The 24360-nt window shown below is 41.5% G+C and overlaps 1 long non-coding RNA gene across 2 annotated transcripts; it reads right to left on the bottom strand.

Annotated features, from left to right (window-relative positions):
- Window positions 1-821: 821 nt before the first annotated feature.
- LOC115290306 lies at window positions 822-23594 on the bottom strand. 2 transcript variants are annotated; one of them, XR_003908047.1, is made up of 3 exons: window positions 23451-23594; window positions 15271-15348; window positions 822-885 (listed from the first exon to the last, which is right to left on the bottom strand). It is a non-coding gene; the product is annotated as an uncharacterized LOC115290306 (long non-coding RNA). The 2 variants fall into 2 exon arrangements; XR_003908046.1 differs by lacking the exon at window positions 23451-23594 and adding an exon at window positions 19442-19598.
- Window positions 23595-24360: the final 766 nt, after the last annotated feature.

The following is a 24360-nucleotide window of genomic DNA, read 5'->3' as shown; positions in this document are numbered from 1 at the left end:
TAATTTATCACTCCTTCTAAGTGTCCTACTCCTGCTTGTTTCCTTTTCCAGCTAACTTTCCTCAGTAGTCTTTGCTTTTAAGAACCAGAGACTGCATGAGTTTCTAACATCCAGAAGCTTTAAAATAATTTTTTTTAACTTTCCACATTGCCTTAAATTCATCAAGTGTATTATAGGCGGAAAGGCCATATATCTGAAGCCTATCAAGACATCAGTCCTGTTCACTTCAGCCACATAAAACCACAAACAGCTTTTCTGGTTTTACTTTGCCCTAGAAATGGTGCCCTGATCCTTAGCCATGAGCCAGCACCAAGAATTGCTACTTCCTGCCTGGGGGGAATGGAAGCAACTGCTGATCTTCAGCTCTGAATGGTTCTCTACAGCCCGAAAATTCAGTCCATCCAGTCCTCATTGTTTCCAGACCCACTCAGTGTCTTCAAAATATGTTTGTACTCTGTGTGGTTTTTCTAAGTGTTGTCAGTCAGAGTACAGGCCTGTCAATTAGACTAGGATCCACTTCACAAGAAGAAAAACATGACATTTTTTACTCTGATTAAAAAAGTGTACGTAGGTTGGCAAGGGCCCACCATAGCTAAAGAAATTGAGAGGAAAATTGTGTGCATTTTCTATGTTAGCAAAGCAGATTGTCAGTTACTTAGTATGACTGGAGAAGCCCAAGGAGATTCAACCCTGATACCCTTTCCCACTTGTCTGCCATGAGAGTAATCTCTTCTACTACAACCCAACCTCTTACCTATAGAATAAATACTTTGGATTATGAACAAAAAGCGTGTTTATTTGCTTTGACAAAACACAGAGGCCTCATTTTCTTGGTTTGGCACAAAGTCCTCAGTTGGTAGAGAAAGCAGTCTTTTCCAGCTTGATCTAATTAACACAGGACATATAAAATTAGCACTATCATCTAGCACAGTTTGAAAGACATGAAAAGTCTAACAAATGAGCATCACAGACTAGACGTTTATAAATGTAAGTGGGTATGGGAAGAACTTAGGCAATGTCTCCACCAGTCCCTGTGGCCATCCAGCTTTATGTAACAAACTTGATATTGGGAGACATTACTAATAGTCTACTGAATATTTATTCTCCTCCTCCTCCTTATTTGCAGAACCCCAACTTTGGGGAAAGTAGGGAACAATAAACAGAGATAAAATACTTTGTCTCTCAGGCTCATTTGCAACTAGGGGTTGACCAGGTGACACAATTGTGTTTAGAATTTAAGAGGAAATCTGCCAGGTATGGAAAGTTTGCTTTTCTGATTAGAGAGATAACTGCAGCTGGCATATGCCTTTTGTCCTAACCCCTTTACCCTGCCTCCATCTAGAATACACTTCTGATGCCTGAAGATGAAGCAGCCATTTTGAAAAAAATACCATAAGGAATATTTTCTTGAGAAGCTGCACCACCCCAAACCACCAATCTCCAGACTTCTTGTTTTGTGGAAAAAATAACGCCCCTGAAGATGATTCTCTGTTACATGCAGCCAAATGTAATCCTAGTTGATGGGGATGAAAAGTTTTTACAGATCTTTATGAATGTACAATCTAGTAAGGTTTCTGAGAATTCAAGGAAAGATATTTCAAAAATGAGGACTGATCAACTATGTCATAAGAAAAACATGGAAAGAAAAGGGCTTTATGAGAATAACAAGGAAAAATAGTGCTAGGTTACTGGGGTCCACTGGGAACATTGAGTGTATTCATCACATACTACAGAATTATTCATACTTCCCTTTGCTATCTACACCCTGAAGTCCTTCTCATACTAGCATGTGTTGCAGTCTTTCTCCCTCTCTTTCTTTTTTTTTTAATTTATAGTTTATTGTCAAGTTGGTTTCCATATAACACCCAGCGCTCTTTCCCACAAGTGCCCTCCTCCATGACCATCACCTGCCTTCCCCTTTCCCCCTCCCCCTTCTGCCCTCAATTTGTTTTCAGTATTCAGGAGTCTCGCATGATTTGTCTCCCTGCCTCTCCCTAACTCTTTTCTCTCCCTTCCCCTTCCCATGGTCCCCTGTTAGATTTCTTCTGTTAGACCTATGAGTGAAAACATATGGTATCTGTCCTTCTCCACCTGACTTATTTCGCTTAGCATGACACCATCGAGGTCCATCCACTTTGCTACGAATAGCCAGATTTCATTATTTCTCATTGCCATGTAGTATTCCATTATATATAAACCACATTTTCTTTATCCATTCATCAGTTGATGGACATTTAGGCTCTTTCCATGATTTGGCTATTGTAGAAAGTGTCGCTATGAACATTAGGCTACATGTGCCCCTATGCATCAGCACTAATGTATCCCTTGGGAAAATCCCCAGCAGTGCTATTGCTGGGTCATAGGGGAGCTCTACTGATAGTTTTTTGAGGAACCCCCACACTGTTTTCCAGAGCGGCTGTACCAGTTTACATTCCCACCAACAGTGTTGGAGGGTGCCCATTTCTCCACATGCTCACCAGCATCTATTTCTCCCTCTCTTTCAAAATGCACCACTAAACTTTTCCAAAATTTGTCCTGAGCTGGACCTTGTCATTCTTGCCTACCTCCTCACACCTTTACAATCTATTCTCTTCTGCAAGTGCGTCTTGGCCCTTTCCAAAGTAACTCAACTAAATTGGTTTGGCTGCTTTGATTTCTCTTTCTTACCCATTATCCATATCTGTGCAACAGCACCAGCAGTAGAACTTGCAAAAACAAAATTATCTTTAGCATGAAAAGGCACATGGGAGTCCTTAACACTCCCTTTTATTACTTTTTAATTATATATGGATATGCATAATTAGAATACACTGTTAGACACACATATTCATGTGCCTTCGATACCAAAGAATCTGGAAGACTTACTCAAGCAAGACTTGTTATAATAAGGATCAAATGTCAACTCCCACCTTGACCCACCCCTCTCATTTAGCATGGCTTACCTATAATTTGCATCACTCAATTCCCAAAAAGGGAGCTTAATCAGCACATTTCATGACATTCAAAGCAATTCAGAAAACTAGTTTTGAAAAAGAACACAAAGTACCCCACATTCCATGAATCCTCTCTCCTCCCTGCGAATCTGGGAGATGGGAACTCCCTCACGTCTCCCTGAGTGTCCAGCCTCCTCCACTGACTGCCATGATCCATGGAAAGCCCCAGTGTCAGTCTCTGAGCTCTCAAGGCCACATCCCAAGAAACACTCTCTGCATTAGGAAACAGTACCCTTCTAAAGCCACATCTCACTTTTTATTTTTGGTTTCTGATGCCCTTTTTATTGTCATCTGTCTTTCATAAATCTCCCATGGAGACTTCCAGCTACCAGTACTAACGACATTATACACAGTACTACCATTGATGCCAACATGAAATGGAAATACATATTTTTTGTGTTAGGGTGTATAAACTTCCTGGTTTAATGAAGCAAAGCTACACTGAAAGTTTATCTAACTCCATTCATAATAAGAAATTGCCTTGGTGTGTGTATTGGTGTTGTAAAGAAAAGCTAAAATTAACACTTTTAAGACCACCTCCAACACACGAGTAAACCTTGTTATAAGCAAAAAAGAAAATCAAGGTAAAAGTTGATTAAAACACCAAACCGAATTAAATTTGATCTAATAGTGTTTACTTGTTTTAACATCTGGAAAAGTTTGGGCATACACTGCAAACATTTTTAACCTAATTTAAAAATAAATTATGCTTAGTTTCCACAGATGTATTTAAGTTAGGTCCTTTTAAAGAAATCATTCTTTAGGATTTTCTTTCTTTCTTTCTTTCTTTCTTTCTTTCTTTCTTTCTTTCTTTCTTTCTTTCTTTCTTTCTTTTTGTTTGCATTTAACAGGCAAGAATTTGGATCATAAGGTGCCAATGGAGAGTATCTAAATATCTCCCCTAATGTCCTCAAAAGAGCACTCCAGTATTTAAAAAATACAATTCACAGAGATCCTATACTCTCTGCTGGGTGAAAAACAGACAGAAGTGGAGGGTCTCCTCAGTAGGGGTTGTGCAGGAGTACTTTCACCTGCGGAGAAGGGAAAGCAAAGTAGCCGAAGGGGACCTCCCCACTGATTCTGACTGTGAGAATATGCACTAAACTCCAAGAAAGTGCAGGTTCCTGTACAGTTGAGGGATTCAGCTGATATTCCTATGGGCTCTAAGGAAAGGAACATGCTGTGTCTTTTGTAGCCCTTGTAGGTGCTGCTCTTCCCCCTCCCCGCCCAACATATCCCTCCCCCACCCCCCTGCCCTGCCCTGCCCCAGTGGCCAAAGTATAGAAACTATACTCCCAAAGCCCATGGCTGTTTGGTGTTAAAGCTTGCAGCCCTTTCCACTCCATCTCATATACCAGGGAAGCCTCTACCTGCTACTGGGTAGGAAAGAGTGGGAGAGAGGTTTTTCTGGGGACAGAATTTATTTAGGTATTTACTGGGCAGAAAATGCTGAAGAGGAAATTTGAAGACCTAATCCAACCTTGATCAAGCCTAAAGCCCTGCTCTTCTGTTACCAGAAATCTAAAGATTTGCCTCATTTTCTGGTTGGCATCAGCTTAGCCGTTTACAGGAATCTAGTTCCTCAATACCCTACTTCTCTCCCCGTACTTTGCACTTGCTGTGTCAGCTCTGTCTTTCCTGAATTCACAAAATGGTCTGTAGCTTCTTGATGGATGGGGTCATCTCTTAGACTTATTTATCTTCCCAGTCATAGCCTAACGTAGGACTTCCTGAGTACAAAGCAGGCGGTGAGTTCTGGAAGGGTATTAAGAAAACACGGGGTTGATTCATCTTTTGTCTGTGGGCTTTTTCAGCACCCATTCAATATCCTAGAAGGGAGTTATTACTTGATACAAACAGTACGTAAAAATGTAAGTTGTAAGAGAAACACCCCCACTTTTCCCCCATCTCTTCCCATGGCAGTCCACCTTTTGGATGCAGCCAAGAGCTTGCCTTACTAAGGGTTCAGGCAGAGGCTATGAGCTTTGTGTTTGGTAAGGGCCGTGGTCAGCAAAGTTGGTTTTCTTATTAGAAAAGTCTGTTTTATACTGTGATAAACCTTCACACTTGTGATTTAAAAAATTCTGTGGCAGAGACATAACCTCCCTCTAAATTCTCATCTCATGGCGTAACTTCATCCACAAACTCATAACTCAGAGCAGCCTGTGGTTGAAAATCATGTACACATTTACTCCTTATTCCTGTTGCTAGAGGGTTACATAGGTTAGCCACAGAACAACCCTTAAAACGGTAAGAACCATAGCTATACCACTCTCTTCTCAGCCTGAATAAGCGTCCATAAACTTAATGCATACCCCTTTAAAAACCTAATCAATTTTGGGGCGCCTGGGTGGCTTAGTTGGTTAAGTGTCTGAGTTCGAACCCCATATCAGGCTCTGTGCTAACAGCTCAGAGCCTGGAGCCTACTTCCGATTCTATGTTTCTCTCTCTCTGTTCTTTTCCTGCTAACACTCTGTCTCTTTCTCTCAAAAATAAATGAACATTAAAAGGAAACTAATCAATTCTATTTCTTTCTACTCCTTTTATCATTACCTTTTTTTGTTCTTCTACCTGGAACACTGGTTGTAAAAGTATGGCCCCTGGACCACCAGCAAATTCTCCAGGTTTTATCCCAGACCTACCAAATTAGAAACTCTGGGGATGGGACCCAGTAATGTGTGTTCTAACAAGAGATGATTCAGATGCACATTCAAGTTAGCACCAGTTGCCTGGCTGTATAGGAACTAAGTGTCCTGGGCATTTCAGAGAAAACAGTTGTCACCTTAGCCATCACACTTGTAAAGACAGACAGGGAGCAACATGGGAGAGCCTGTGGCACACCCCCAGACAGCATCACTGTATGCAAAGGGCAGTCTGGCTGTCCACATGTTAGCACTGCAGTCCTGACTGAGGGAAACACCCCAGAAGACAACTGACTTGGAATTTGAGAGGAAGTGATTGCACATCATAATCAGTAAATTGTGCCGGGATGAACAGAAGCATCTGCTACTAACATTTTCAAAGCTACATTTTTCACAGGTACATTCCAGAGTGTAACAAACCATTTCCACATGTGGGGGCTGATCTTTCAACTATATATCTTACCTGCCTTTTGTGTCATCACAGATTTCTTTAGAAGTTAAAGTTCACTTCAAAGTCATAGTGAAGCCAAAAACTATTCCAGGTGCCGTGATGAGTCTTCAGAGATGTTGGTGATCAAGTGCTCCGCAGAGCTGTGAATTAGGGGAGGGCTGCCAGAGCTAAACTGCTATACTGGCCCTCTGACTTCTGAGATACCCCTGGCCCACTCAATTACATGGATGAATATTAGAATCCATGAGGGCCTTATTAGCAAATCGATGTTTGGGCTCCACTCCTGGAAGTTCTAATTGAATTATTCTGGGTAGGGTCTATGCATTGGTACTTTTAAAAAGAATTCCACATTCTTCTACTGTGCACCCCAATTCTAGAACCACTGGATTAAATGAATATTTCTTGAGTACTTACTATGTGTGAGTTCCTAGTAAGGCAATGGAAGATTCAAAACAGCATAAGGAAAGAGGGTGTATCTTTAAGAAGCATAGAATGGTGGAGGTGCCTTCATGGCTCAGTCAGTTGAGTGACTGACTTTGGTTCAGGTCATGATCTCGTGGGTTCCTGAGTTTGTGCCCTGCATATCAGGCTTGCTGCTGTCAGCACAGAGCCCACTTCAGATTCTCTGTCTCCCTCTCTATCTGCCCCTCCCCCACTCATGCTTTTGTGCGCGTGAGCTCTCTCTCTCAAAAAATAAAAAGTTAAAAAAGAAGCATATAATGGTGGAACATGGAATAAAATATACACACCTAACTAGAACCCTCAGTGGTCTGTAAGTGCTGCATTAGAGTTACACAGTTATCTGTGCCAAAGACACGGTAGAGTTAATTCTAGACTTGAGTTTCATTTGGTTTGGGAGGATTTTTATCGGACAAGGGAGAAAAACCATTTGGGGATGAGAAAATGAAAATAAACCAAAGTGTGAAGACAAGAAAGTTCAAGAATTTTGTAGGGATCAGTAAATACTGCATAGTCACTGCATATAGGGAATGATGTTGGCAAAGTCATTCAGGCCAGCTTTTAAAGGTTTGTGAATGCCATGGTAACAATTTGAATCTTATTCTCAATGAAACATAACATTATGATATGTGTTTTAGAAAGATACATCATTTAGAAGGTAACTACTATTTCTACCAATAAAATTGTTGTATATTTAGCTAATTAAACAAACACTCATTGATCATTTCATTAACTTTGTTGCAAATTCCTGCACTAGACACTATGAGGAATTAAAAATGCCCGACAACTATTTATAATCATAATAGATTGTTGAACCTTATGCTCTTTTATAAATCTATTCTACCTACAAAGTAGAATTTTGTGGGCAAAATAGCCAATTTCTGTTACTGCTGGTGATTCTCGTTTCTAATAAAGTCATTTGTTTATGGTAAAAATAGCATACTGGAGCCACTTAGAACATTCGCCCAGATCACTTGGCTGAAGTAGTATCTGTCAGGTTTCTCGACTGTAATGTAACCTTTTCCCCATTTCCATGTATACCCTTTGAAAGGGAGTCACTATGCACACCTCGTTGAAGGTGAGAAATTTGTCTACTCGCCCCCATTTGTTTTATTCAATCATTTATTTATATTGCTATAAACCTAGATATTTCTTTTATACTTTGTATTAGAATCCAATACTACATTATTTATTGTGGCTTTTTCACTTGCCTGGGCAATTTTCCATTCTTTTAAATTATAATTCTAAAACCATGGTTATATAATTAAGTATTCAGATTGTTATCATTTTTAAGCTGAGCTCTTTCTATATGAACTGTGGTGTAGGGATGTTTGTGATTATGCATAACAGAGCTAACATCACTTTTTCAAAAACTAATTTGGGAAGGAAGGAATAGTTAATGAGGGGCACTAATGCCAGCTGTTATAAGCAGTTATTTGGAAATCCAGGAGAATCTGAGAATCCTGGAAAACTAGATATTCAACAAATGGTCCTCTTCACCAAGCCCGCTCCACCTCACAAATGTTCTTGGGTTGCCTTTAACAAGAAAATAGCACTCATTTCTCTCTCCTTTTGCCATTAATGGAAGCAAATAATTACACTCTCTCCCAAAATATGCAGAATATTTAAGTTGTCACTAACTCTTATGATTCTGAGCAGACTCCTGACACTGATGTGAAATCTGAGAGGTTGGGCAGGCTGAGTCCTATAGTTTCAAGCTGACTTTGGGGAGGGATATGATTTACCATGGGCAACCAGAAAGTTGCTCCTTGATTTTCATCAAACCTCTGCACAGAAAGTAACTTGTTCAAAGTCACTGTGTAAAAAGAGGAAAATAATAAACTTCTTAAGATATATATTGCCAAACCGCCACCATAGCCATATGTCAGTGAGGGCACAGAAGAACATCTTGTCCTTTCTGATGGACTGTGCACTGCCCATTGATCTTTCTTCAGTTCACTAGGCTCCCCTTCACCACCTGTCAAGGACCCACCATCGGCCTCTCTGCTCTCCTTCAGTAGATGTCCCCAACCACTCATCAGATCTTGCTGACAAGTAAACTTCCTCTACTCAGATGTCCCCATGATAATGAACCCAGCTTGGTCCATCCATAAGCCTAGCAGGAAGCTAGAGCATCTGGGGCAGATACTTCCTCTTGACTCCAACCTTTGGATGAACATTATTGGCATCTCCCAACCTCTGCAGTCGACACCAGGAGAAAACGTTAAGTACCCCTTCACCTCCTTAAAAAACTGAAGGAGAGCATGCCTCTAGACTTCTATGCAGACTTCCTCTTCTGGCAAAAGAGCTTCTTTGCCATCTGTTTCTGATGCTTTTTTCTTGTCTCATCTTGCCAAGCAGACTCACAAGAGCTCTTTCCTACTTCTCTCTCTGCTGCTTTGTGAATTCTCTCCCCAAGAGTTTACTGAATCCTCCTACCACTTAGAATGTTCTATTCACTCTTCGTCTACAGATCTCAGACCTAACTTCAAGGCACAATTCAAAATTTACCTATTCCTGGACCCCTGGTCACCTCCCATCCCAGAAATGTCTCCTATCCTGCCCACGTGGTGTATCTTCTCTTCTGCAGGAATGGTCTGTTATTCTTCCCCTGAAGGCAGAAAATGGGTCCTATACATCCTTTATGTCCCCTAAAGCCCTGAACATCAGGAATCATTTTCTAATGGATGTGTGCATGAGACCTGTTGGTGAACCATAGAAACAATCCTACAAGAGATATGGAACTGATATTTTCAGCCATTTCAGATGCAGAAAATCAGCAGCGTGTGGATAAAGAGGTTTGCTAATGTCAGATGATACTTATCTTTGTTCCCTCCTCCAACATCATAAAAGATATGAACCCCAAATGACAAATAAAGTGAAAGAGAGGATTACAGCTATTCAATAAAATTTAGGAAGCAGGAAGAAGATAAACAACTGATAACTAAAATCTGATAGCCAGTGAAGGGTCCGTGGAGCTAAAGGGTGCCAATTGATTCACCCACCACAACTCTAGAATAGCACAGAGATGGGAGGGTGTCGAGAATCTCCAAATGCTGAGGTATAGATTGAGCCTGAAAACAGGTTTGGTTGGTAGAGCCCAGAACCCTCCCCCAGCTCACACAACCAAACAATCATCTTTCCTCTAGCCAGGCACAAGCCGGCTTTCCCCTCTGGAGACACTTTGGACTTGAGGTCCCCAGGTCCAGTTAAAGGCAAGGGCAAGGCACCAAAACAGAAAAAGAAGAATGTAAGTAAACACCTGCATGTGAAATGGTGAAACTCACCACCTTTCCCTGCCCAGCAGCCAGAACACCAGGAACAAGACTTGCCCTTGTCCTCCCCAGGCAGGGGGATGGGGAATCATCCCGAGAAAAACTGGCCAGCCCCACAGGAAGCAAAACTAACTGATCCTGGGGACCCAAAGAAACAGCAAGGTCCTCACCCAATAATCCCAAAGCAAAATCCCCAGGCTACTGGGCACACCTCCTCTCCCCACCCCAATCACAGCTACCAAACACATATATAGGTTCAGATTAGCTTTTTAGGGATTCAACTTGCAAATGAATCTTTGACTGTATGTTAACTATACTGGAATGAAAAAAAATTGAATCACTTGCATTAAGACATCTGTAGTAAGTTTCTAATATGAGTCTAAACCAAAGAGAGAGACAGAGAGAGACAGAGAGAGAAAAAGAGAAAAGGGCAGAGTGGGGAAAGTTAGAGAAAGTAGAAGCATATTAAGGCAATTGAGGAAACATGAAACACTTTTTTAAAGAATATTCTCGGATATAAGAAAAGATTATTAAATCTATGCAGAAAAGAGTAAATGCTAGTAAAAAAAGCAAACATTGGACAAGAACTCCTTGAGAAACTCAAAATCTCACAGCACTTAAAATTATTATTTAAAATTCAATAGAATATATAGATAATTCAATTTAAGGAAATCTGTAAGTATCCCCAAAAAAATCATGGAAAAGGAAAACAATAAGCTAGAAAATTAAAGATAAACCCATGAAGACTGACATTCAACTGATGAGCTAACTGGAAGGAAGGGTCAGAGAAAGAAACTGTAAAAATACATACTGTATAAAATGGAAGCTATATATTTATATATGATATTCTTGAGCCAACTGATATGGTTTTCTAGATCAAAAGGGAATATAGCCTGCCCAGCATGTTGAATTAACAAGGAGATTCATCAGGTTATTTCATCATAAAATTTGGGATGAAGAGAAGCCCTAAAAGTTTCCAGAGAGAAAAATCTTACAAATAATTTTTCCCAGAGAAAGAATTAGGAATAACCTGTCTCATACTTTTAAAAAAAATAGCATTGGGAGCAAGTCAAAAGTAGATAAAGGCCTTAGAATTATAATCTAGAAATCTATGCTCAAACTACACTAAAATATGCATGTAGAGGAAAAATATCTTCAGACATGCCAGGTTTTACAATATTTTTCTTCCTTGTATTTTTTCTTAGGACGCTACTGGAAGATACGATTCCCCCCAATATAAGGGTTTAAACTAAGAAAGAGGAAGAAAGCAGGGATCTAGTTTACGAGGCAGATGAAGGAAATTCCCAGGATGATGATCAAGACAAATCCTAGGATACCAGCGATACATCAGCCCCAGAGCATAAACAATCCTGACTGGCAGAGAAAGACAGGACAGATGGTGTTAGAAGGAATAACTCAAAGGAAAAACAAAGCCTGTAAGATTGCCTGAAGTATTTGTTTGGATTGAGAAGTACTTGATAGGGGTGCCTGGGGGGCTCAGTCGATTAAGTGTCCAGCTTCGGCTCAGGTCATGATCTCACAGTTCATGGGTTGGAGCCCAGCGTCAGGCTCGGTGCTGACAGCTAGCTCGGAGCCTGGAGCCTGCTTTGGATTCTGTGTCTCCCTCTCTCTCTGACCCTCCCCTACTCGTGCTGTCTCTCTCTGTCTCTCAAAAATAAATTAAAAACATAAAAAAAAAAAGAGAGAGAGAGAGAGAAGTACTTGATAGCCCTGTTGGAAAAGCTGGGGAAGAATGAGTTACGTAGGTAACAATTCAAAACAAAAGAAGGAATTACTGACTACAAAAACTTGTAAAGATTATGAATAATCGTATACTGTAAGGCTCATCTTTGATTAATATTTACATAGTTATATGACACTAAATACTGAATATTGCTTTGACTAAAAATGGTGCCTTAAATATAAAGGGGAAGCAGGGAAATGAGATGTACATATGTTTTGGGGAGGGGCAGAAGGGTGATATCGAGAGTGAAATTCTCATCTGTCATAGAATTAAGTCAATTGATAATGTCTAAAATTGAAACACTGCAGAAAAAGTCAGCATAAACATGATATTGAGAAATATGGATGAACATTCTAGGGGAAAAACAACAGCAAGGAATCCAAGTGGTTATTTCTGAAGGATAGAAGTCAGAGGTGGGGAAGGGTGGACTAAGAAAGTGCTGTTTTGTATTTATAAGATTTATAATGTTATTTGACTTTTGCTTTTCAGAGAAGTGGTGTGGTACGGTACTTCAAAGCCCAGGCCTGGGTTTAGATTTCAGCCCTGACACTTGTTGACTATGTGAACCTGGTCAGAAATCTTAACCTCTCCATGCCTCAACTTCCCCTTTCAAACAGAAGTAACAATAACGGCTGAATCAGTTAATAAATTAAAACACTGAGAAGAGTTGCATTTACTGTTTTATAACTGTTTATTACTGTGATTAAACTACCTACCTGTATTACTTAAAAACTAAAATTAAAATTGAAAAGAATCAAACAGTATACAAATTTTACTTCTGAAGATTGTACTTCTGAAGATTCTATTCTTTCTTCATATAAAGTAACAGTCAGAATCTTATGCTCTATTTTGCTCTAAATGTACCAATTTCTGTTGCTTTCATCTTCTAAAGAATATGTCCAGGAACACAGAACAGCAACTATGGAGAGGGGTGGGGCTTCCAGAATGGAATGGGTGTGTAAGGAGTGGTCAACACCGTCCACACCCTTGCTCAAGCCCTCCCTTGGCTTGGAGATCAGAGTATCAGTCAGAATGCACCAAGTCTGACTTTGGGCTTGTGCTTTTCAAGGCAACAAGTCATAAATCATCCTAGATCGCTGTGGTCATCCTGAAAAGACTTGGTGTCCTGCCAGGGTCTCAGACAGAGCTCTTTGTGTTTCAGCAGTGAATGAAAGGAGCATGCAGACACATTCTAGGAATTGACTCCTCACTCGTTCCTCGAGGGCAGAAGACCCTCTCTTCCCATCCACTCTTCTCTGCCCGGTGCCCTCCTCTGACATCACCCTATGGAATCAGTCCACAGTAGAAAAGCTAGCAGACCTCTGCTGTTTCCCTCAGCCATACTTCTCTGTCTTATTCAGCTCCAACCTGGGTTCTCATCAGCACCCACACCAGAGGAGAGACAACGGGTGACCTGCTCCATGGCAGACACACATGCATGCCACCGTGAAACTAAGCCCCTTCCATACAGAATGCATGCATGTGAGTATATGCATGTGAACGTATGCATGTGCATGAGTTTGCTCATAGCTCTGACCTCCACTCATTCTGGGACCTTGTATTAATACTGCCAGCTCCCCTGACCTCATTCTGTTCCGCTGTAAAACCCGAGTCAAATAATCAACACCCCCATGACCCCCAGGGCTAGCAAAGCCTGAGGCAGTGAAGGGACTCACACAAGGTAACACTGAATTAGAACTGGGACTCAAACCCCAGTTTACTGAGCCCAGAACATTGCTCTTTCCATGGTGCGAGATCACTGCCCAATGTCCAAGTTATCATCTCCCAATCACAGACTCCTCCATGTGAAAACCAGAATCCCATCCAAAAATCCACAGAAAGATAGTGTCATCCTTCCATGATATGATAATTCCTTTCTAAGGCTCCAGTGTTAGATTTTGATCTTACCAAGAAATTCCCAACTAAAATAACAAATGGAAGATGAAAAGCTCCAAATCAGCTTTAAACAACCCTATACTTGCATATACAGTCAAATCGGCAAATCTGACAACAAGTTCTCAGACAAAGTCATAAACTCACCCTGCAGCAGACCAGCAACACCAGCCTCTCGGGAAGGGAGCTGCTTCTGAACAAGTAAGTGAGATGGAGAGCCAGTGCTTCCCTCCTTCCCCTCCCCTTCTCTGCCCACACCCACCCAAAGGCCAGTCTCTACCAAGCTGTTTGGCAACTCTGTTCAAGACAGCTTAAGGTCCAGGAGTGGATTAGGAACAGCTAACACTCTGGCAATCATTTTCCTTTCCCTTGAGCCCAGACTTCAGTGGGCGTGCAATGTGGCATTTTGCTTCTGATTTCAACCACTTCCCCAGCAATTCAGCATGAGAAAAATAAGAGCCATGCCAGCACAGGAGCAGCCAGCCTCAAGTCTTCCACCCCCTGCCACGGAAAGATCCTTGGTGACCAGGCCATCTCCCATCTCAGGACCTCAGGAGCAGGCCACCAATGGCCTGTAGGATGAGGCAGGCAGGGAGGTTCATCCTGTGCTATTGCCTTCCCTTCAAGCCAAAGAAGCAGATGGGCCTCCCATCCTGCTGACAGCAGCCTGGGAAATCTACAAGGATGGACAAACCATTTTACTTTTAAGCCACTCAGGGCAGTTGCTGAAAATTAACATTATGTATCCTGTGTATCTGTGGAATTGCCAGAGGTAGGAAGTCTAGAACACAAGCTAGGGAAATACTGGGCACATGAACTTCATTCTCTGATTCCCCCTTGGTCTCTGGTCTTGCCTCCCTCCCTCACCTTCCACTTAAGTGACAAGTGATTCAGAGCACATCTCCGAATGTACCATGCCCGTCGCATAAAATTATCTGGGGCTCCTCGCAAGCTTCAGCATAGAATCCCATGCTTGCCTGTGCCTTCAGATGGCCCCACTGGCCTCCTCTCCTGCCGGTTCTCTCCTGCATCCTGGGCTTCAGTATTGCAAACCCATGCACAGCCCAGGTCCTCTCTCACCTCTTAATTGTTAAACATGCATTTCCCTGTTCTCGAACAACTTCTTCCCCCCTTTCAAATAGCCTAAGCTTCAGTGGAAATGCCACCTCCTTCCAGAAAACCCTCCTTGGCTCCTCCAATCCTCTGAGTATTGAATGTTCCTCCATGGAAGATTCACTATGTTGCTAACATGACCTCTATCAAGACCATTTTTAAAAATCTGTCTCTCAGGTTGGTCTGTGAGCTCTTTATGAGGGACAGTAACTCCCTTTTCGGAGTGCCTACACCAGTACCTAGTGAATGGAATGTGTTCAGTGACTGTGTGTTGATTCAATAATTCTTAAGGGCAGGAAATATGCCATATTCCTTTTTTTGATCCTCCAAAAAATAGATGCTTCAAGTGGTTTGTGTATGACAGAATAAACCAAAAAACTACATTTCCCCAACATAAGGATTTTGTGCTTTGTCCTCAGACAAATGCATGTTTGAGAGTCAATGATGTAGACCTGGGACTTTGTCTCTAAGTAGCTTGTCATGCCTGCACTCCCCAAGAAACAGTCTGCTACTTGTGTTCCCTCCCTGTTGGCCTAAGGCCCTCTGCCTCCTGTTCCATTTCCTCTTTCAGGCTGTGAAACACAGCCCTGAAGTCTTCCTCTCCTCCAGGTGACCTACAGTGGAGCAGGAGTCCCACTCTGCCTTGCTTGTTCCAGATATTTGAGCCCCTCCATAGGAGGCACAGGAGAAGCTTGCTTACCTTTTCATCTGGATAACTGCACCCATGACCCACGGATCGTATAGGCTTCTGGGGGCCCTCCATCTTTCTCACACGGTTCTGTGAGAAAAAAAATCCTCGTTATTCTCTAATGAAAATAGACACAACAGGGGGGTTATAAAATGAGGTACAATAAAATAAAGGGGTTAAAAGGGACTGTTACTTAACTTCCTTATCCCAGTCCTGCTTTCTGCTGCCTAGAATGCTCACTTTGCGATAGATGGAATAGGCTGATGTGTATATAAGCTTACTAATCTGAGCCTGAGGTTTCTCTAAAATTGTCAATAATCACCTTCCAGGAAGGAGTAGGCTTTAGCCAGCATCTGACATGGCCTACAAATTTTGGTATCAGCCATTTTTGAGGAAGTCTGTTTTTATAAAGAGGCCACCAACATATCCAATAGACCCTCTCTGGCAAGTTTGTGAATTGCTACAACATAAAAAGGCAGGCCCGGTTTGAATTACCAGGATCCAATCCCTCACTGGAACTCTGGTCACACTCACTACACAAACCATCTGGAGCCTCACTCTGGCACTTTGTTATTTACTCGGGGTCCCAGGTGGAATTAGAGCCCATAATTCACCGGCGTCCGCCCTCTTCTCCATGGACAGCATCATACCTCATCTCAGCAGTCGCTCCCTGGCCATCCATCAGCCATTCCAATTTGGGAATCCATTTCCAAAGTAGATGTTTTTCTTTGGGGATTATTATTATAAATTAATGTTTTAAATTTGGGGACCAGTCTGCCATTTTGCAGAACATTTTGCCTTTTTTCTCTTAATCTCACAGGTCTCAAACTTATAAAGAACCCACTTATTCATCCCATTTTTCCTTCCTCCCTTCATAAAGAATTCTAGTCACCAGCAGACCATATGCTCCAACCTCTTTTACTTCTCTGGGAATTCATTACCAAACCAACCAAACAACTGACTGACCAACCAACTATGAAGAACTCCCACCAGCTCAAGGTCCTCAATGAGAAGACCACTGATCATCAGTTAATACTGAGTATGTTACTGAAAGTCTCTGCGCCTCAGCTTATCAGGGAATGAGGCATGAAGAAGTTTAGTTATAAAACACATTATCAGTCCATGTTGGGTGCCTCAGCTTATCAGGGAATGAGGCATGAAGAAGTTTAGTTATAAAACACATTATCAGTCCATATTGGGTAGTAGCAAAGGAAGGGCCCTCTTGGTGAGCAAAAGTTAAAAGAAAGGGAGAGGTATGATATGTCCAAGAATTGGAGAAGTACAAGGAGTCTGTTGGAATGTAGGGAACAGGTGGAGAAGCAGAAGAGGGTGAAACTGAAGAGGCATGTGGGGTGAGATGATGAAAGCCCCTAAATACCATCTAAAGAAGTCTATATCAGTTTTTCAAAGTGATAGAAAATAATTAAAGGTTTTAAGAATGGGTATCATGGATTTAGACTGTTTTTAGAAATATCATCGTCAGAAAGGTGGAGGCTGGATTGAAGAGATGCAGAATTAAGGGGAGAGAATCCTGTTAGGGGACTGCAAGGCAGGTGAGAATGGATGGAAGCCTGTGGTAAGGTGGCAAAGGGGAGGCTGAGAGGAGAACAGAGCTAGAAGATCTCTAGAAAGATCAAGGGGAGAAAGGGAAGGAATTACTTGAGCAAATGCTCAAGTTCCTGGTGTGGACAATTGGATTGACATTGGAACAACAATGGCATTCACCAGGGTAGGGAATAGGAGGAGTTTTTCAAGAAAGGGGAATAAGAAAAAAAATTGTTTGGGGACATTTTGAGTAAGTGCCTGTGGGACACCCAAAAAGAGTTTCTAGGGGCACCTGGGTAGCCCAGTCAGTTAAGCATCTGAATTGGGCTCAGGTTATGATCTCAGAATTTGTGGGTTTGAGTTCTGCTTTGGGATCTCTGCTCTACTTCAGGTCTTCTGTCCCCCCCTCTCTCTGCCCCTTCCCAGCTTATGCTATCTTTCTGTCTCAAAAATAAACATTAAAAATTTTTTAAAAAGAGTTGATAGTAGGCAAGAGAATTTTCAGGAAAAAGGAGAGTCATCAGCATATACAGTGTATGAAAACTGAAGACACAGGGAACATAAGATCATCCAAGAAGCAGGTGTAGTTTGAACAAACAGGACGGTTGGCCATGAGACCCTAGGAAATCACTAACTAAAGGAGGACAGAGAATAAAGGAGAGAGTGGTCAATTGTGTCAACTAAGTGAAGTCATAGAGAGCAGAAACCAGAAAGAAGTGGGCTTAGGAATGGATTGGGAGAGACAGTAAATGTGAGCAGTGCATATTGTATTTTGGTAGGCTTAACTGTGAAAGGAGAGAGACAGGGCCAGAGAAAATTGTTGGTTGCTTAGTGGCTTGCTGTTTTATTTTTAATAAACTTTTTGTTTTGGAATAGTTTTATTTGTTTATTTTGGGCAGGGGAGAGAGAGAGATAGCATGTGAGCACACATGCAAGTGGGGGAAGGACAGAAAGAGAGGAAGAGAGAGAATCTCAAGCATGCTCCACTCCCAATGCAGGGTTCAACCTCACAAACCTAAGATCATAACCTCAGCTGAAACCAAGAGTTTTATATTAACTGACTGAGCCACCCAGTGCCGTGGAATAATTTTAGATTACAGAGAAGTTGCACAAATAGTCCAGTTCTCCATATTAACATCTTACATTACCATGGCATATTTATCAAAACTCAGAAACCAACATTGGTACATTACTATTAACTAACTTATGGAATTTATTTGGACTTCATCAGCTTTTCTGCTAATGTATTTTTCCTTCTCATGATCCAAAACAGGGTACAACTTTGCATTTAGTTCTCATATCTCCCGAATATCCTCTGATCTGTCTTTGTTTTTCATGACTTTGACAGTCTTGAGGAGGTACTGACCAGGCAGCCTATCAAATGCCTCACAATCTGAGTTTTTCCCATGGTTAGATTGGGGTTATAAGTTTTGAGACATACCTCTTCATCGGGGGCTACATGAGATCCACATGAAAACATGGTTGATATTAATTTTGATCATTTGATTAATGTAATGGCTTCTCCACTGTGAAGTTTCTGCTTTCACTTACTCAACTCTATTCTTTGGAAGTGACTCACCACCATGTCAGCGCACACTTGGGTGTTAGAGGAGGGTGGATATAGGATTAAGCTCCACCTCTTGTTTTGTTTGAAGATGAGGAAGATCCTCCTAACTCAGCCCATAATCCTCATTATTTCTCCTTTATTTGAGCTAAAAGTAAACATCTAGAGTCTCAAGTATAATCTCAAGTACAATATAGCACTAATTCTATGAGATTTTATTTTGTTCATTCATCATTTTGCATGTGTTATTCAGGGTTCCAGACAAAACAACTCAACCCCTAGTCTGGGACTCATACTGTACTTCTCCCTTTCCTAAATCCATTTGGTCACCATGTCCTTTCATTTTTACCTGTTAAACATCTCATATTTAGTCACATAATTGATAGTTTGTCAGATCAACTGACTCCTAAGTTTCTTTCTTCCAGGTAGAACTCCGTCCCCATCCCCAACTCCTGGTAAATGCAGAAAGGCAGCAAAGGAGAGAAAACTTTCTCTGTATTATCACCATACTCAAGAGTGGTAAGTATGAATATGGGATGACATAATAGCTTGGAGCTTGGGCTTAATAGCTCAGAGCTCATTCTAAGGAAATGGCTGATAAAAAGCTTTCTTCCTGGCATTTTCCACAGAAATTCCCCAGGAATATATGTTTGAACAAGAATCCTCTGCTTGTGAGATGCTTGTAGGATGGGGCTGGTCTCAGGACAGGACAAGCAGGAGATTTGGGTCCCAGGATTGGTTCTGCCACTAACTTACTCTGGAAACCAGGGTTCACCATTCCAACTTGCATACCTTAATTTCTGCATTAGTAAAATGAAGGAGTTGGGCTGATTATGATGAATTCAGTTCAATCTATCAGCTGCTTTATTAAACAACCTACTCCTTGATTTCATTGTTGGGGCTTCTTTGTTTGAGTCACAGGACAGCATGACTGACCTTGGGAATGCTGTGTGGAAGCCATATCTCAGAAGAATCACATGGAAAAGGGATTAGGGCTGCACAGGTCAAATTCCAGCTTGGTGAGTTGTGTGAGATAAATGTGGGGAAGCCTAGTGGAAAGAAGGGGCTCCTAACCTCTTGAGAGACAATGCATGCTTCTTCCCAGGGGGCTGGAGGCTTGGCAGCCCTCTGTTGCCGTTAGCTCCAACCCATCAGGTGGGGTTAGCTTGCTGTTGAGCTCACATGACAGATGGCTTTTTGGGCCTCCAGAGTGTTCTCCAGCCATCACCAGGTTGTCAAGCTGCAAACAAAAGCCATTCATTGCCCTCATCTTCTCTCATGAATTCTTTCTAGCTTCATAACCTCAAAAGCACAAGTTATGCCATAATCATCTGAGGGTCTTCCACTCCTTACTTACCTACATGAACCACACTTTTCTGAAACTCAAAAAATCAGCACACAACCCCTGACAAAGAGTGTTTTTGCTATTTCTGACTGCAAAAACAGTCGAGGAAATGTAGTTTGAGTACCAAGATATTATTATTTCCACATTACTGCAATGGTTTCTAACATCTTTTCCAGGACTAACCAAACAGAGCTGCAATTACAACTGCGTTAGAATGTTTGGGTGTAAGGTGCCTTATACATCCTCTCTTCTTTCTTTTCATCTTACTAGAAGGAGCCAGCATACTGTCAAGGTGAAAGGTGAAAAGAGGAGTAAGGAAAACACCTGGCAGCAGAGACTGTGGCACAGAAAGATTGTGACATAGTGTCACTGGCCCCAGCATTCGATCTACTAATACTTAAAATCCAACTATCACAAATATATAATTTGACACTAATTTTTATCCATAATTAAACAAAATTTCCAAGAGTATCTGTACTCAAAGATTTTTTTTCTTCAATTATTTCCACCTTCAGGACAAGGGTTTGAGGGCAGGTAGGTGATTTCTGGAAGGTGGTAAAACATCATGTGTCTGAGATGAGAGTTGGCCTGGGATCCTTGCTTGCTGCTGCTACAAGTTCTCCAAGAAACGGCCAGCCACTTGCTCCCCAGTGGAATCTTGGAATGGGAGATCCTCTGGCTCCTCATAATCCCAGGGGGAGAGCAAGAGACCCCAGGGGAAAATGGCCAGTCTCATGGGAGAAACATTCTCATCTGCTGTAGCAGAAAAACTGGACATCTCTAACATTATTCAAAAGAGCCAAGCCTGGAAACCCAGGATCTGAGTTCTAAAGTTGGGATTTTTCACTGTAAAATTAGAAGATTGACAGCATAATCTTTAATATCTTGCCCGACTTGAAGGATCTGTGGTCATTTTAGATTAAGCAGACATTTCTCCAGCATGACAGGAAACGCAGGAGAGACAGGGGTAGTATGAACGTCTCATTATGAGGAAAATGATGAAGAAGGGCATTGGAGATGTGAAGGTCCAGCCCATATGTGATCCATATAACTTCTCTGGTTCCAGGAAAAACATCTCTCTCTCTCCTTTGTGACTTATACTTCTGGTATAATAGCACACATTCTATTTTGCCCTAGACTCTCTCAATGGCTTTAATTTAATAGCAAAATCGTCTAAAATCCATCATTTTATTTGATTTCCCACCCCCTCTCAAAACAAACAAACAAATATTAACTATGAACTTGGCAGGAATTCCTATCTTCATTCCCTAGGGGAAAGACCTGGGGCTCACTGACTTAGAAAAGGTACCATATCCAAGATTTCTTGGGATCAATTGAAAGCTTAATCCTATCTCCACCAGTTCTTTGGAACTTTAGAGTTTCATGAAGGTATCTTCAAGCAAAGCCTGCAAAACCCTTATTTTACCTCCTTCATCAACTGACCAAACTTCTGCTACAAAAGAGCAGATCATCATGAAGCTCAGAGTTAGGTTACCTGCTCTATCATTGATAAGACAATAACTTTCTGACTATGCTTCTCATGCTCTAGAGCAAGCCTCTTCTAGGCTTCTGAGTATCTTTGAGCTATGCAGCTGGGGGCTGTAGGCTCTCTCCCTAATTCAATCTGAATAGTTCCACTTTTATCTGCTTTATTTATTAGTCTCTCTCTAGGTATTAAAAAGTATTTGAGAACCACTGTAGGGCAAGTTTTAGTCCACAGTGCTATTTCCAGCCTGAACCCAAGTTCCAGTTTCTTTACATGACATGCTAAAAAATCTCTGCTTCATTCTCCCAATAGAAGAGGGAGGACAGAAGCAGCCCATTGGTCTTCAAGACATACTGTCGTGTGTCTCATAGGGATGCATCCAGGGGTCTTAAAGTTAGAGAAACATGAGAGTAGTCGTTTCACATCTTAAGACCCCTCTGATGAGAGAAGCCTCATTACCACGCGTGCACAGTAGCTAGTATTTTACATAGACTAACTGGCCTGTTTTCATTCCTTTTAAATACCCAAAGGCATCCTACCTACATGAGGAGCTGAAGGCCTACAAACCATGGTCGTAAAAACTGTTTGCACACTACGCAAGTGCTAAAGAGCACCTGAAACCACTTTGCTTCTATTTGTTTTGCCCCCCTAATATGCACACTGGTATATTAGTGTTTCTTTTGAGTCCCCCTGGGTTTGGATATTATACACCCAAGTTTTCCTTCAAATTGGGTTTTCACAGCTGGATTATAAACCAGTGGAAATGTTGACCCAGCACCAACTATATCATTCCAAACAGGTGTTGCTTTAATTAGCCTTATCGTAAAACAAAAATTAAAAATTAAAGGAAAACATTTTAATGTACCTAAAGAGTTTCTGAAGGTCTTAAAGGGAGCAGGCAAATTATTGAGGACTTTTAAGCCTTATCTCCTATTCTCAGAGGCGCTCTTAAAAATTCAGGAACACTTCTGAAGCTGCAATAACACCCCAGTGTTTTAAGAGGAGAAAAAAAAACGACTTCCCTGGTGTGTTTTTCAATGAAGAAGGAAGTTTTTAAGTAAAGGGAGAGAGGGTTTGAAAATCCATTCACCTGGGTTCTAGACGTTCTCATCTCAGGCAGGAAGAAGACAGAAGGAACAGTTTTTGGGTGTCACTTCTGACCTTCAAGGAGATTATCACTATTTTCCATGCAGAAACAAAGGAGTTTTATGTGACTGCAATTCAGTGCAGAAAACATACATACTGGGTACTTAGAGAAGAGAGGTTGCAAAAATCCTACACTCAAGGGGTAGTCAAGCTCACTGTTACACACACATGAAACCACTTAGAGAACAAGTTAAAATTGGGTATGAATTAGCTCAGATGTGTTGATATTTCGGCAAGACAACACAAACTTCCCTTGGCCTCTGGAAGTTTATGACGATTTCCCAGAGAAAGCAGAGTGAGCAGCTAGCTCTGAATACAGAGGGAGAAGCCAGAGGAGCATCTCAGGCTGGAGAAACTCCATCTGCAAAGGTACAGAGCCATCGTTTCAGTTTGAGTGTACACCAGCCACATGCAGGGTTGGTTAAAACTGATTACTGGGCCCCCAGAGGGTCTAATTCAGTGGGTCTGAATTGAGGGTCCAAGAATTTGCATTTCTAATGGTTTTCCAGTTGATTGTTCCATGCAGCTGTTGTTCCATGGACAATACTTTGAGAGCAAGTGATGTGAAGAAAAGATTACACATAGCTGTTAGTGGTCCAGTGTGGGCTCTGATTTAGCTGTAAGAGGATTTGCATACAAGAGTGGAGAAGGCAGTTACTTATAAAGATGGTTATTTTTAGATGGTGTGAAATAGGTTGTTTTTATGCTAAAAAATATTCATTTTCAACTTAATCGTCTTTTTTTTAAGTTGGTTTATTTATTTTGAGAGGGAGAGCATGATCAGGGTAAGGGCAGATAGGGAGAAAGAGTGAGGATCCCAAGCAGGCTCTGCGCTGGGGTGGGGCTCAAACCTGTGAACCATGAAATCATGACCTGAGCCAAAACCAGCGTCAGAAGCTTTAACTGAGTCACCCAGGTGCCCCTCAACTCAGCCCTCTTTCAAGCCACCTTAAGTCTTGTTCACTTTCTTTCTCAGTGGAAAGTGGAGAAGAATTCTCCAGTGAGTGACACATGTGGAGCTATACCTGTATTAACTTAGCCCTCATAAAAAAATAAATGCAAAAGAAAAATCAAAACAATTACGATGATGATGCACGTGTACTTACATTAACTAAGCACACATATGTCTTTGCTTGTACCCTTGCAGGCACGGGTGGCATGGTTCATGAGATGAAGAGAGGTTCTGCTGCTCTTAAAAGTCTTCTCTTCTCCTTTCCAGGAAAACACCAACTTCTCTGGTCTTTTCTATCACTCAGCTCTTCTGAAGAACAAGGAACAGAGAAACACCAAGGGACCTCAAATGACAGGACTTATCATAAGACTATGTAGGGAAGAAATAAAAGATGGAAAACTGGACCTCTTGAAAGCATGACACTAATAAAAGCAATTCTGATGATTCTCTCAACCAATTTCTTCAGGGGTGTCCATCTACTGTTCTCTACCCTGAGACCCCACAATTCTTCTAGCCCAACTTCCTTTTCTCTGCATGCTTCCCTTCCCTGCCCTTCTGTTGTGATTCTGTGTGTGTGTGTGTGTGTGTGTGTGTGTATGTTTCAAAACTCCCCAAGAGAAACAATCTTATTGGCTACTGGTCCCCAGTCAACAGGGGTTCCTCTACTAGACAAAGTCATTGCACCAGGACCTCTAATGAGCTTCTGGTCCAGCTGATAGAGCAGCAGCATAATCCAACAGAAATATAATGCCAGCATCAAATGTAAAAGGTGTATGAAATTTTAAATTGTTCTATATTAGCTACATCAAGAAGATAACACTGGAATGCAAACTGGTATAGCCACTGTGGAAAACAGTATGGAGGTTGCTTAAAAAGTTAAAAATAGAACTATCGTATGGTTCAGTAATCACATAACTGGGTATTTACCAAAAAAGTATAAAAACACTAATTCAAAGGGATACCTGCACCTTTATGTCTACTGAAGCATTATTTACAATAGTCATATTGTGGAAGCAGCCCAAATGTCCATTGACAGATAGATGGATGAAGATGTAGTGTGTATA

This window comes from Suricata suricatta, chromosome 4, assembly GCF_006229205.1.
Source record: "Suricata suricatta isolate VVHF042 chromosome 4, meerkat_22Aug2017_6uvM2_HiC, whole genome shotgun sequence".
Taxonomy (NCBI): Eukaryota; Metazoa; Chordata; class Mammalia; order Carnivora; family Herpestidae; genus Suricata; species Suricata suricatta.
Note: the sequence above shows the minus strand (reverse complement) of the source record. Positions and strands in the feature narration are given on the sequence as shown.